At 41.6% G+C, this 14,070-nt stretch overlaps 1 protein-coding gene across 9 annotated transcripts in view; it reads left to right on the top strand.

The window, feature by feature from the left end:
• Positions 1 to 14,070, top strand: part of tns1b (tensin 1b) — a 198,673-nt gene that overhangs the window by 88,925 nt on the left and 95,678 nt on the right. The window lies entirely within an intron of this gene.

The following is a 14,070-nucleotide window of genomic DNA, read 5'->3' on the forward strand; positions in this document are numbered from 1 at the left end:
CTTTATGTTTATAGGTTTTACTGTATGTGAGCAATTCTGTTTATGCGTATGCATTTAGACAGTAGCTGCACAGTTTGTATGGATCTGTGTGTGTGTGCAGTGATTATACATTTGCACGGAAGTGTTTGCACAGCGCAGCGCTTTCGAGTATGTCCGCTGTAGCTGGTGTGGATGACAGGAATGTGTGTAAATGTGCATGTAAAAGAGAGAGATTGGAATGTGTGTTTGTTGTATGAGTGTATTCTTTGTATGTGTTCATGTCATGTAAAGCACAGCTTGTTTCTGCCTGTGTGTGTGTGTGGTCTCCCTGGCTCACCATCGTTTGTGGTTGGTGGCCCACGGTCATGGCTGGAATGACAGTGGCGGCGTATGTCTCCTCATGTTTTCAGTTTTCTTATTTTTTCTCTTCTGTTTTCATGCATACAGAATGAACTATTTGTAGCACCTTTGAGGGCACTTAAGTGTGTGTGTGTGTGTGTGTGCGCCTGTTTTCACCACACTGTGCTAACCCTTTCTGACCCGGAGGTCAAAGCGCAGTTTTAAAAATAAACTTCCGTTTGTTGTAGAAAGTGATATTTCATCTGTCTATCTATAAAGTCTAATGTTTTTTACGAGAGTGAGAAAGTGTGTGTGCGTTAGCCTTCTTCCACTGATGTCAGTGTGCCTGCCTGCAGCAATGAACTCAGCCGCAGTGTTTCACAATAGGACCTTGCAAAAGTTGTTGCACTGAAAACCCCACAGCACTTTGGGAATTTTTGGCACGTAGAGTGAGTTACAATTGCCTCCAATTTGCTTCAAATTGGGGAGAAAAAGAATAAAGAGACAGCGTGAAAACAGAATATATTCTTAAACAGATTTGCAAGGTAGCATAACTGTGATTTTCCCTGTCAATCCTGTCTGTGTGGGATTGTTAATGGATTAAAAATTTTTTGGGAGGATGTAGTGCTGCCAGTACTGCATGATACTCTGTAAGATAAGGGTTAAAGTGTGGGTCCTTCAAATATGGTAGTGTTGTTTAACGGCAGCCAAAGCAGGTCCCAGGTTGTTGCTGGTATCATCCCCGTGATGTTCTAGTTACAGAGGGGTCTTGCACCAGGCCACTGAGTCACATCTGTCAAAGTTACATGAACCTGTAGTTGAACCCAGCTGTCGGCCCCTGTGCACCTCCAGCTCCCTGTGCATTGTGGATGTACTTCCAAGTTCCCATTATGTACAGTGCGCACAGCAGCGCTATACTGTACATGGCAGCTTTATTAAATTGCCCAGAGACCCAGAAGCCAAACAGAATCCTTTACTGGAGATGGTTTGTGGTAATTGAATTAAACACACCTTTATTAGGAATATAGTCAGTTTGTAAACAAAGATAAAATAGGTCTTAAAAGTAGATTTTGAAACAGGGCTCCTCTATAAGACAAAAAGCTGTAACCACTGGTATACAGTAGAATTATTGAAGGAGCAACAGTAGAATTCAGGTGTGTGTAATTCTCTGAGGGTTCATCACCACCCAGAAGTGACCTCTCACAGAGGAAAACACTGATTGATTACCTTGAAAGGCTGTGCTGTAATGGGCTATATTTGACATCAGATTTGTCATAACCTGTAAGATGACTATAACTTTGGAAGCATTCTTTGCCGACCACAAATGTAACACAGCACTGTCCTGCCTGGACAGCGGCATTACCCATGACTCCAGGTTGTGTGGGAAAGGCGTACATCCACTGGCAGGGAGCCTGTGCCGGACTGGATTTCAGAGGAGGCATTTTTCTTCATTACCATCTGCCGGGGAAACAGAGCTCCAGTCAACCCCCCCGTCCCTGCTTTAGGCAACTCATGATGGATGCCTGACCACAGCCACACACAACAACACATACAGCCAGGACAGGCACGTAGGAAGGGTTGGGCAGTTTGGGAAGGTGTGTTTTGACTGACTGTCTGTGTGAAAGAGAAAGAGTTTGGTCCATGACCATATAAAACCACTAGCATGAATTCTCATGCTTCTCTGCTGATGTAATCCTTCCTTTGTGTGTGTGTGTTTCATTCCTTGCAGACACAGCTTAACCTCTTGCATTACTATGTATTTTTTTGTTTCATAATTTTTCCTCATTGATACAGAGCACAGTCCTTGACTGTGGAGGGAACCTGTGTTTGATTACTTGTCTGTCTTAAAAACTCCAGTAATAAGTCTGGAAGCTTTGTTTCAGTTCACCTCACCACATAAACCACCAGAGGAATAGCTAGACGAGGGTCTAAGCCAGATCTTTATTACCGTTACTCATTATTTAAAAATGCAGTGTACCAATCTTTCTCACTGTTCTGTTAGTCTGTCAGATTTGTTCTGTCCTCTTTTGTTCCTCGCCACTTTTCTCCTTCCCCCATTGACTGACACACAGACGGATAGATAATAGGGCTGCACGATTTGGAGAAAAAGTCACATTGCCATTATTGTGGACAACATTGCGATTTGATTCTAATTGAACAAATGGTACTATGAGTCTACTTGCACAAAATACTGACATTTTGAAATGTGTATTTCTCAACTATAGCAAAGTTAAACGAGAAACAATATTTATAACAATAACTAGTAAAACAGAAAAAAGGCTAGAAGGACGACATATTGGCACACTGGCATCGTGACTGGCTAAATCTACTGGCAGAGTAGGGACGGGCGATATGGCCCATTATTTTATCACGATAAAAACATTTCATACCATTTGATATCGATAATTATCACGATAAATGATCATTATTTCTTTCAAGCATGAAGGCTGATTTTAGCTCCTGAATGAAAATTGAAGGACCAGATGGTTGATTATGTCGTTAGATTTTACGGTAAGAACGTTACAAACACTTGATGCCAAACACAGTGGATCACTTCACATATCTGAGGTAGAACATTCAAAACAATTATGATAAAATATTTTTTCAAGAAAATATGATCAGTACCACTTTCTTCAGTCCCTTTTCCTCAACAACATAAACATCTTGTTTAGTGCTAATTTGTTTCCAATCATCTAATGAGTTGCATCAAATAATTATTGACGACATATTGAACATTTGTGTTTTTGTTAAGGAGGAAAATTATATTGCGATAATTCTCATCATTACTGTTTTATTGCCCGGCCCTACTGCCGAAGACTCTATCCACAACCTGGAGTTATGCAGTTATGTAATCACACATGACGACATTGCGATTGGATTAATTGTGCAGCCGTACTACATAGATAGACAGATAGAAAACTTGGCATTGGTCCTCAGTTCAAGGGATGAAGGTACATTGAAATATAAGCAAGAGAGAAATTTTTTAACATTTACTCATTTTAATGCTCAAGTACAAAGTTAACATATACAGCATAGACTAAGTCAATACATCACACACACAAAATGCTCTGCAGTGCAACTGTAATGGTTGCACAGCGATTTATTTATACCCTTTGTCCTCTGGACTAAATGCTGGCACATACTGAAACTGCAATACATTAGCAACATAAATAATCTTCAGCAGTGCCAAAGCGTCGTGCCTTATAGTTGGGCTTTTAGTATAATTAATAGCATCCATTGAGGACACAGTAAAAGCTTCACATTTTTCAAGGGTCATATAATGTTTCAGCTAGCAGGTTGTCTGGCACATGTGAGAAACTGCTGTCACAGGCCCCGAGGAAGGCGTTTAAAGAGTGTATGAAAGAACATATCCGGAGACTAATGTTGCAGTTAAAATGAACAGTGGGGCCCTTTAGAATTCACAGCTTTGAGGTTTTAAAAGCTCAGTACAGCTAAGTCACGACAAAGCCTTGCAACTTGGAATCATCCCCATTCATTCAGTCAGAACTGATTTAATGTTTTCAGTTAAATTGTTTGGTTTTGTCCTCTACCCGCTGTTTCACTCTGACCAAAATTGTGCATCAAATCAGGTTTGTATTTCAGAATCTTTAGGAAGAAAAATGAGTCCAATGTGGAAGAGCTAGTGCACATTCATCGCCACAAGAGGCTGGCCCCAAAAGCGAGTAAATAGACCCCCATGTTAAAATGCATAACACTACAGCAGGATTAAACATGTTCACAGCCTGGTTGAAAAAAAACTTGTGGTCTCTAATGTACAGGGGTGAATTTTTATATAACTCACCTGTTAAATAATTTTAAGGCCCTGCCAAGATGGCGACTGCCGGAGCCGCCCACATTGAGCTTCACAACGGCCCTTCAGAAATCTACGGGTGACCTCACGGACCCTCACGTCAATGTTTCATACAGTCTATGATTTCCACTCTAAAAAAGCTCAACTCTAAATGAAACCACTTGCCCACAATCCTAGTTTGTCCTTCAGTGATAACTGGTGCCAGCACACTCAGATGAAAGCTTTCTGCAGACCCTCACAGTCTAATACCCCTTAAATAGAGGAACTCCTTATAGTACCCCTAAAAGGGGAACATTATAGTTGAACATTTAATGATGGCTAATCTTTTAAATGACTCCTTGCAATCAAGCTTAAAGCCTGGTATAATGGCCCTTTCTTGAACAGTGTTTGCATTTACGTAGTCAAGGAACAAGAAAAGGGAGAAACGTTTAGTCTGACAAGCAGCTTTACATTGTTGATCACAAAATGACATCGTTCCCCATTCGCCCTATCAGTGCCAAGCTACAGGAACCACTGGCAATACCCTGTCTCCTTCCCACATGTTACAGCTGTAGTAGAGGAGATGCTATTGTTGTAGAGGTAGACGGCCTTATTTGACCCTTGCAGGGCTCCATCTCACAAACGCAGACCTCTTTTGGCTTCAAAGTAACGTGATGTTTATTGAATGTGGCTCCTCCAATGAAATTCAGCTGAAGTTTTTTTTATGTTTTGGCCATGTGGAGAGTTTTGAATTTGCAGATCTATAGATTTATTTAAGCTTTCGTTGCCCTGATGCCCTCCGATGCAGTCGGCCAGGATGTTGTACGTTGGTGGAGAGACAGAATTAGACGTGGCCTCATTCTGATTAAATTCCACAATTTGTAAACATTTGAAAACATTTAGATTTTCTGGTATCACATAATATTAAAGTATTTTGCACCCAAATTCAATAGATCAGTATAAAGGAGCAGAAAACTTTTTTCCCCCATGGTCCAGTTTTGAAAGTGTTCAGTGTGTTTGTTGGCATAAGAGAGACTTCACCTACAACAGGGGTTTTCAAAGTCTGAGATTGTGGGCCTCCCCTCAGACAAAGCTTGGGAAACGGCACCCCCACACCACATCTTTAGTTTACTTGGTAAGTTTCGCTCAATTCCTGGAAGCCTATGGGATCATGATTATATTATTTTTCATAGAAACTCAGCACTTGAGCCAAAATAGCCTAATACTGCTGTTTGACATAACTTCTGACTGCACATAGTTTTAAAAAAGGCATTTATTAGTTTCTGACTCTGATGGGGGGAAAACAGTTCCCAAAAACTACTGCGTCTCTGAACTCTCACACATGTAGGCTATTCTATTTCATCTCCCTTTGATAACTAACGCAATATTGTTTCACTTCGATACACTGAGCCTAACCTGAAGCCGTTTGGAGCCCCCCTGGGGAGGCCCGCCTCACACTTTGAAAACCCCTGACCTACAACACCACACCAGTCAGTTTCTAAGTCTTACTCGGTTTAGTTGAATATTATTTAGTTGTTGACTTGAATCTAAAGCCTAGTTCACACTACACGATTTTTAGCCCGATTTGCCGCTCGGTGACCGTCAGGCTGTGATCGGGAATAAATCAGCGGTGGATCGGCGGTCGCCAGTCATTTGAACTACTCACCTACGCATCACAACGGTTCCCCGACACGTCACTGACACATCACTGACGTCTGCCAGATATCCAGCATACCAAATTTCTGGAGGAGTCGGCCGACTTGACATCCACATCCAGCCAATGAGAGCAGGCAGCTACTTTTCACTGCAAAACCCTTTTTACTCCCCTCCAGCTCCCTCTGTAGCTCAGACAATCCCTGCTACCTGCGTGTGCTAATCCATTCTTTCACCCAGATTCTTTGTCTTTATAATTTCTATATAATAACAAACAGCTGTTTCGTGTGCAGGTTTTCTTGAGATCAGCGTCGGGTGACAGAGCCGCTCTCAGCTCGTGTAGTGTGTGACCCCCTGTCACCGATCAGTCACGTAGTGTGAACGCCACGACGACTTCAAGACTCGCGTCACAAGACGGCAAGTTGTGCGGTGTGAACGGCACGGCCGTCGGCTGACGCTGAGATTCGTGTAGTCTGCACGAGGCTTAAGGCTACTTTCAGATTGCAGGCCAAAGTGACCCAAAGTCATTTGTGACTCAGATCTGATCTTTTCCAGTTTGGATTTGGGCCTCTGCGGACTGTGGCTCTCTTCCTCCTCTACCTCGCTATCATCTGCTCACAGTTTCTCTGTCTTACACCTGAAATCCACCGGACCACGAGCATTAAGACCTGCAGTCTGAACGTAGCCGAATAGACTTTGACATCACTTTGAACCTCTGTGGTCACATATTACATCCCTGCACACAGCTTCTTTTAAGATTCATGGCAGATTTGGCAAAACCGGTTTCTGGTTGTGCTGGTAGCAGTGGAACAGTCACCAGGAAGGAACAGAGTGGGGCTTTTGCCATCCTGTCTTTTTACTAAGGTTTTCTAAACTGGTTTTAAGATTTAGAAAAAAATTAATTTGACGTAATAACAATTTCTTAACTGTTTTATTTCCAAAACTCTCTATCCCTGACCCATATTTTCTATCAATCAAATGTGTAAGGTGAAAAAAATATTAAATATCATCTGCACTGGTATGAATTGTTTACTATGTCCAGTCCACAGATGGAGATGGGCAAAGTGATAAATATGAATAAATATAGCCTTGCACAAGTACAAACTATGTATAACAATCTTCATAATTATTATGTTACCCAATAAAATGACAACTTGGAGATAATGCAAAAATGTAAATTTCATAGTAAAGTGATGGATGAAGCGTGAACTTAGTAACTTTGATTTGTGTTCAGTTAAATCAATTAAAAACTTGACTGAAACTTTGGTTGTTTCCATATGACTGAGCATCCATGTGAACACTATGTGAAGTATGTGCTGTATGTGTGTGTGTGTGTTCCAGCAGTCAACTGGGAGGGTAAAGAGGTTGTTTTCTTCTTTTTTTTCCCCTTATCAAGCCTTCATGTCTCTCTGAGGAATGTTTATAGAACGCAGACCTGTTTCCTTGGTTTTTCCAGAAAGCCCTCATATTGTTGTTTGCTTTTCGTGGCTTATTGATGGGGAAAGGGGGGCTGGGTCCCGAACAGAAAGACAGGAAACATCGGTGCCAGGTTCAAACAGCGGAGACTGGTGTGCTAAAAGGTGACATTTGTCAGGCTCCAAACCGCGTGTGTATACAGCATTAAAACATCTCATCTTACGTTCGTTTTTTTCTTAATTTTTTAAAATGTAGTATTTCTTTTTTTTGCACTTCATTTTTATTAGCCTTCTATGTTTTGGATGGTAGTCAGGTAAATAGCATCACGTTTACTATTTCTATAAAGCAGTGTTCTCTGTGGATATTTCTACATCAAAAGACTGAAAACCTATTTTAAATGCTGTGTAAATGTTGGAAATATATTTTTAACAGCCTTGATAGTTTAGCTCTGCTTGTTTATGACCTGCTAATTTTTGCCTTCCTTGACATATTTGAAATATTTATTATAGTAATATTTGAGCTGGAAAGACTTACGCTTGCAGGAGTCCAGTTATGCAGCTCTGAGGATGTTTCATTCATTTTTCAGTCGATATAAAAATGCATATTGAATATCAAAAATGTGAGTGATGAACAATATGGAGTGAAGAGAGAATCTCACGATGAATTCTTACATCATCTCGATTTTAACGTTTTCCATATTCAACTGTTGCAAAACAATTTGTGCCAAAAAAAAAGAGAGCGAGTTTAAAGAGAAGTTGATAAAGGAGACAGCGGATAAGGAGATGTCCAGAAAGACAGGGAGAGACTTTGATGGGATTAAATGTGAAACCCAATCCCGCCGCCCATCCATCTGTCATTAGATACAGTAAAGTGTGTAGGTGTGAGGGTGAGCTAGAGCGGCATACTTGCATGTTAACATACATATCCTTCCCTCCTAGAGGTTTTTGTGCCTGGGTTATAAGTTAACTGCTCATCTTGTTGTGGTGTGCTAGACACCAGCATGGTTGACTCTTCGTCCAACTTCCCTCCTGACAGCAACCTCCCGAGAGCGAGGCACTCCTCATACAAAGTCGATGTAGTTCAGAAAGATAGCAGGCGTTAAAGAAGAAGCCTCCACAAACTATACAAACAGAAATTGTAAGAGGATCAAAGACTGCACCCAAAGTGAAATTGAAATTCGTAGTTAGTTGGCAAAACTTTGTCACTGCAAGGTGCTTTTAGAAGCTGGAGCTTTTACTCGTATCACATGATCTTCATCTAACGATGGACCTTCCCAGTTGTCATGTAATTGCAGATGTGAAGTGCTCAGGGAAATAGTGATCTGAACTTTACATACAATTCCATGGCGCTGGTCAACTCCATCTGTGGATGATTATGTCAAAGCTCCAAAACAGCTACTAAATGGACGTTTTTTTTTGGACGTGAGATTGTTTTTGTCAACTATCCAACTGTCCTATTTCTTTTGCCCGTCCTCGAGAGCACAGTGCGGTGATATGAGATTATGGTAAAGACTGTAGCAAATTGTGCACTCTACCATACTGTACATAACTGTATTAACCACAATATCATATTATGTGGTTATTTTTCTATGTGTTTAACTTTACAGTGGAAGGCATACATCAAAAATTTCAGTCATTTGTGGGACTATTTTCTGACCCAGCAGTCAGTCCTGTGGTTTAATGGTAGAATAAACTGAAAAAAAATGTTTTGCTTGATGTTGCATCACTTGGATGTTTGACCTTCACTGTGCAGCATGATGTGTGTGCAGTGTTTGTTTTCACATTCATCCGCTGAAGGGGGGAAGTTTCTCTGTGCTCGCCTTAACTCACAGTTTAACACTTTGACGTACGAGATGATTTGTGATTTTATAACTTTCTGTGGAAGCCAATTGAGGTCCAGTATGCAACTTGCACAGGTGTGATGTGGAAACTTGAAACCTCAATGGAGCTTTCAAACATGTAGGAGACATCTCGTGTCCAGCAGCACTACACTACACTATTGATGAGTTCTGGATCTTTAAATGAAGGAGAAGATGTAGATTCATTATAAGAGTTTTGAACAAAGTCATTGAACCTCAGACATAAATTAGTATTCCAATATTTTTCTACCGTATGTCTTAAGGCATATCTGGTCCATGGTATACCCCTTTGTCTCTCCTACAGCCCTTTTCTGTTTAAGTCTCTTCTGTGTGACTTGTTCAGTTCATCTGTCTTTAAACTCTTTCCTAACGTCTCCCCACATGTGAGCAGATGTCCAATGACATCATGTAGGAAAATCTTTTTAATCTTAAGATTGTCACTAAGATACAAAATACCGAGATGTTGAAAAACTATTTTTCACTCTTGACAGAGGCTGAGGTTTTCCCCTGCTTCTCCTCTTTGAGCTAAGCTAAGCAACACACCTCCAAGACGTTTGTCTGTACTGTACCTACAGAGATGAAATGGATATTGATCTTCTGATCTGTGTCTGGGTAAGATGGCAAACAAGCACTTTGCCCAAAATGTCAGAGTTGCTTCAGGACAGAATAAATGAGACTGGCAGTGAAAAAACACAGAAATTGGCGGAGAAGAAGGCAAACGGGTATGATTAGAAATACGACCTGTTCTCTTACCAAGGACTCTCACTATGGATGCTAAAGGGCATACAGCCCCCCTCAACCCTGATTCTTCACAGCTGCCTTCTTCTCTCGCCCACACTGTTCCCCCTTCCTCCCCGTCCTCCACCACTTGGCCTGGTGCCAGACAGTGAGAGCCATGCTAAATGTGTAAATTAGCGTGTGCTGGTAAATACGGGCTCTTAGCTCAAAGAACCCGGGAAGGGAACGTGACCCCCGCTGCAACTTTGGAACAAAAGAAACAAGCCATAGCTTCTCCCCTATCCAGGCCGTCAGTCCTGTCCAACAAAGACGGGGCGAGAATGAACAGGCGCTCCGGTCGGCAGAAGGCCAGTTGAGCCCCGGCCATGGAGAAGAAACATGGCGGGGACATACAGAGGCTTTCGAATCCCTCTGGGCCTCAAGTTATTCATACACAAGCAGAATAACATATAGTTTTACACTGCACACATACAGGAGCATACAGGGATTGTGCAAACATGTTTTAGGACTGCAAGTAATGATTATTTTGTTTTTAAATAATCTGTCAATTACTATAACTTTTCAGAAATGCGTCCATCACACATTTCAAGTTGTCCAAGGGACTTCTTAACATATCTTGTTTTGTTTGACCAACAATTCAAAAATTGTCAATAAATATTTTGCTGATCGACTAATTGGTTAATGGACTGGATCATTTCTGCTGTAAGAAAGTGCACTCATACTGTATGCACAAAGACACATACAAAAAAGAAACTGACGCAAACACGCACCTGCTCTGCCATTCCAAGTGTTTCTTATGCTATGAAACATAAATCAGTGGCACTGAGACAGAGAATAGTGTTCAGAGACTGCCGTTCAGTCGTGTACTTGTCCTGCAGTCCAATCTGCTCAATAAATCTGAGACTTTCCACAACTTGCCCTGGAGGGAAAACATAGGCCATAACTTTCACAGACACAGAAACAGACAGAAGAAAATAAACATTTTTGATGTGGAGAAGCAGGAAGAGACGAGATAGAAGACAAAATGAACATGGACATAGAGACTCTAGTAAATGATCGTTCAGTATACATACAGTAGATGCATCAAAATGGTTATAAATCAATGATTATAGATAAAGAAACAGATAAAGGCAGCGATATTGCATGGGCACTTGGACCAGAGCTCTCCCATCATTTCTTTGTGCTTTGATAACATCCCAATAAGTCCATACGGACCCTGGCACACTCCACCATCACGGCGGCAGAAAAGCCTTCTGTTACTGGTTACGGCTCACAAATTGAATTTGCACACTGAATAGTTCTGCTGGGATGTGCCAGATGCAAGGAGCTGGATAAACATAAAAGCACTCAGGGCAGCCGTGTGTTTATATGCCAGCGCAGAGGGCCGGGGAACATTTTTTTAGCTGCATGCTTCTTTTCCACGGTGGAAACACGCTAACCTGGCGGGCAATCATTTCACTGCTTGGAGTAAAGCTGGAATGTTCTTCTCTCTGCCACGATTTATCACTGCTGTTTGAGATTTATAGAGATAAGAGTAGCAGAGATTTTACTGCAGGTGTTTTACCCAAACAATGAATCAATTCATTATTTATTTAAGGCTCTACACATTGAAGGCTCCTGTCATCAGTGTGGGTCATTAACATATTCAGACCTGGGAGACGGACATCAGTTACATAACATGACCGTGTCTGGAGTGTGTCAGTAACCAGGAGGAAGCTGACTGCATGTGAACGCTGTCCTACCAGCCAGAGACGTCTGACATGGGCTTTTGTCTGCAGGAAATGGGCCCTTTTTTAATGCTGTTAACACAAGCATGTACGGAATGCAAAAACACAATTATTCTTTATTATATTACACTCATTTGAATACTCCCGATAGCTTCAACCTACATTGTTGCCAGACCTCCTCCCCCACGCACAGCAGAGCACAGACAAAGGCTGTGTGTAGGTTTTTATCTAAATTCAAACATGATTCAGAAGCCTTAATGGACTGTTTACATGCTCGATTCAGATGTAAAAATATACATTTAAGTATGATTCCAGGCCAGTGGTTTGTTCTGATCTTGTCTTGTGATAGCTTGAGAGTACTTTTAGTATGGCATGTGAGTACATCAAAACCTTCTTGAAAAAAATCTGATCTTATTCTTGGAGAATGCAAAAAAACAACTATATGAGGCTAAACTTAGGAACAGTGTTGCTTTGAGCTGGATGCTAACATCAGGGTGCTTATAAGCTCACAGTGACATGTCGAAGTTTAGCATGTAAAATGTTTGTTGTATGTTTAGTGTGGCAGCATGCTAACATTTGCTAATTAGAACCAGAGGCGTTTTATAGAGACACGCCACTCAATCACATCCTCAATACAACTCTAAGGGGAAAGTCCGTAACGCCAAAGTTGGCGGTTATCCCGCCCCCTCCCGCCAGAAAGCCAATCATCTGATTTTCACAGCCAAAGCGGGAAATATATTTCAGCCAATCGTGTGGTTCCACTGACGTAAGGGTCTGTTTTTTACTTCTACACCAGTAAAAGTATAACCGGTCGGGAAACACACTTTTTAAACCTTATTTTGGGGCAAAGTCGTCACACTTTTACAGCAATTTTTATTAGATTTTACTGCAGATCTTATTCAGGAGCCCGGTCTTGTTAGTCCAAGATGGCGGCTGAGTGGCCTGACTTGCCTATAAGGACTGTGTTAGAACTAAACAAAAAGTACAGCTAAGCCTGATGATGTTTCAGTCAAAACCACAAATGTCTAGCGGTGCTAGAGGAAAAAGTTTTGGACCGACCGACAAAGCTATCTTCATAGCCACGCTGCTAGCATGGCAAACAATCATGTAATTAGCAACAATCTGTAACTCGCATACCTCCATTATTTTGAATGGTAACATGTGGGCCCCATTACGTCCTTCGCTGCATACTTTTCAGATAAGATGGTTTTTGTCAGCAGTATTTTTCACCTGGTGGTTTCCAACTGCTTGACTTGTGGCTAACCAACTGCTAAGTGCTCACTGCACCCTGCATATAAATATTCCCTGTGGTTTCTGGGAGATCCTGCTTGTGACTGCTTGATCAGTGGACAAGTTCCACTCCAGCTACAAGTTAAGATGCTAACTACTTAGCATGAGGGAGAATGTGAGCTATTCTGATGTGGGCGGACTACCTACCCACTCAGTCTGACCTTTACATCAGAAGCTTTATTACACTGGCGGCATTGGCTAACATGGCATTGATGTTGTCTCAAACATAATTACCTCTGTTTAGCACAAATAAAATGTATGAATTACATTCAACTAAATGTCAGTTGCCATAGTCTTTTTGACATTTGGAGAGGTTGTTCATGAAGTGGCTCTTTGTGTTATGTTTTACTCGTCTGCTGGCACAGTGTTCCCAAAAAGTCACATTTCATGATTAAATTTCCCATTAATGCCCCACAATGTATCAGACGGTTTATCTGACGGCGGAATCGTTGAATTAAAGGTTGCCAGGTCACAACAGTGTTCATTGTATTAATCTACAGGGCTTAATGGCGCCTTTAGTCTGACAACAACACTAAAGCAAACAACTTTGGGGCTCTGTACTGGTGTGGGTGTGTTGCTATAAAGTATATTTAGGAGATTATCAACCAAGAAGTCCAGTTTGAAGGTTTGTCAAACAGGAAGACCGCAGTCATTTTGTCCTCCACCTGCTCATGAGTCGGGACCACTTTTTTTGCCATGTACATTATGTTCTTTTCAGCTCCCTGCTTCACAGTTGCACACATTCATCCTTGGAAGCTGTAAAGTTACAACATTAACATCATTTTGACCACTGAGCATCTCCATTAGAGATACAGAGGGTTAAACAGTTTGCTTGGTTCAACTGAACCTTCATGGTCATTTCTGCTGGAGAAAAGGCTCTTGGGGTTGCTCATGTGTCAGTTTGGAACAGGACAAGAAAGAAGTTTTTTTTAAGATATCGGTAGAATTTGAGCAGCAGTAGACTGTCTAATGCCGTGGCTTATTGTTTGGGCTCTTATTAGTATATTAGACCTCTTGAAGCTTAGCAGAGCTCTGGTGGGAATGACATGGGGTCGATGTATTGCACTTGTACTGTACTTAAGATTTCTTTAACCAGGATGTTTACATGTGCATACAAGTAGGTAGGATCTTCCAAATACTCGGCTCCTAGTCTGCCTCCATACGTACTCAGTGATTTCTGACTGCAGGTGGACTGGCTGTCAGCAGCTTGCCGGGCAGAGGCAGCGTCAGGTGGAAACACTGACCAGGCCTGAGGAGTCAGGGCAGGAAGGGGGGCACCC

The sequence above is a fragment of the Micropterus dolomieu genome, linkage group LG07 (assembly GCF_021292245.1).
Source record: "Micropterus dolomieu isolate WLL.071019.BEF.003 ecotype Adirondacks linkage group LG07, ASM2129224v1, whole genome shotgun sequence".
Classification (NCBI taxonomy): domain Eukaryota; kingdom Metazoa; phylum Chordata; class Actinopteri; order Centrarchiformes; family Centrarchidae; genus Micropterus; species Micropterus dolomieu.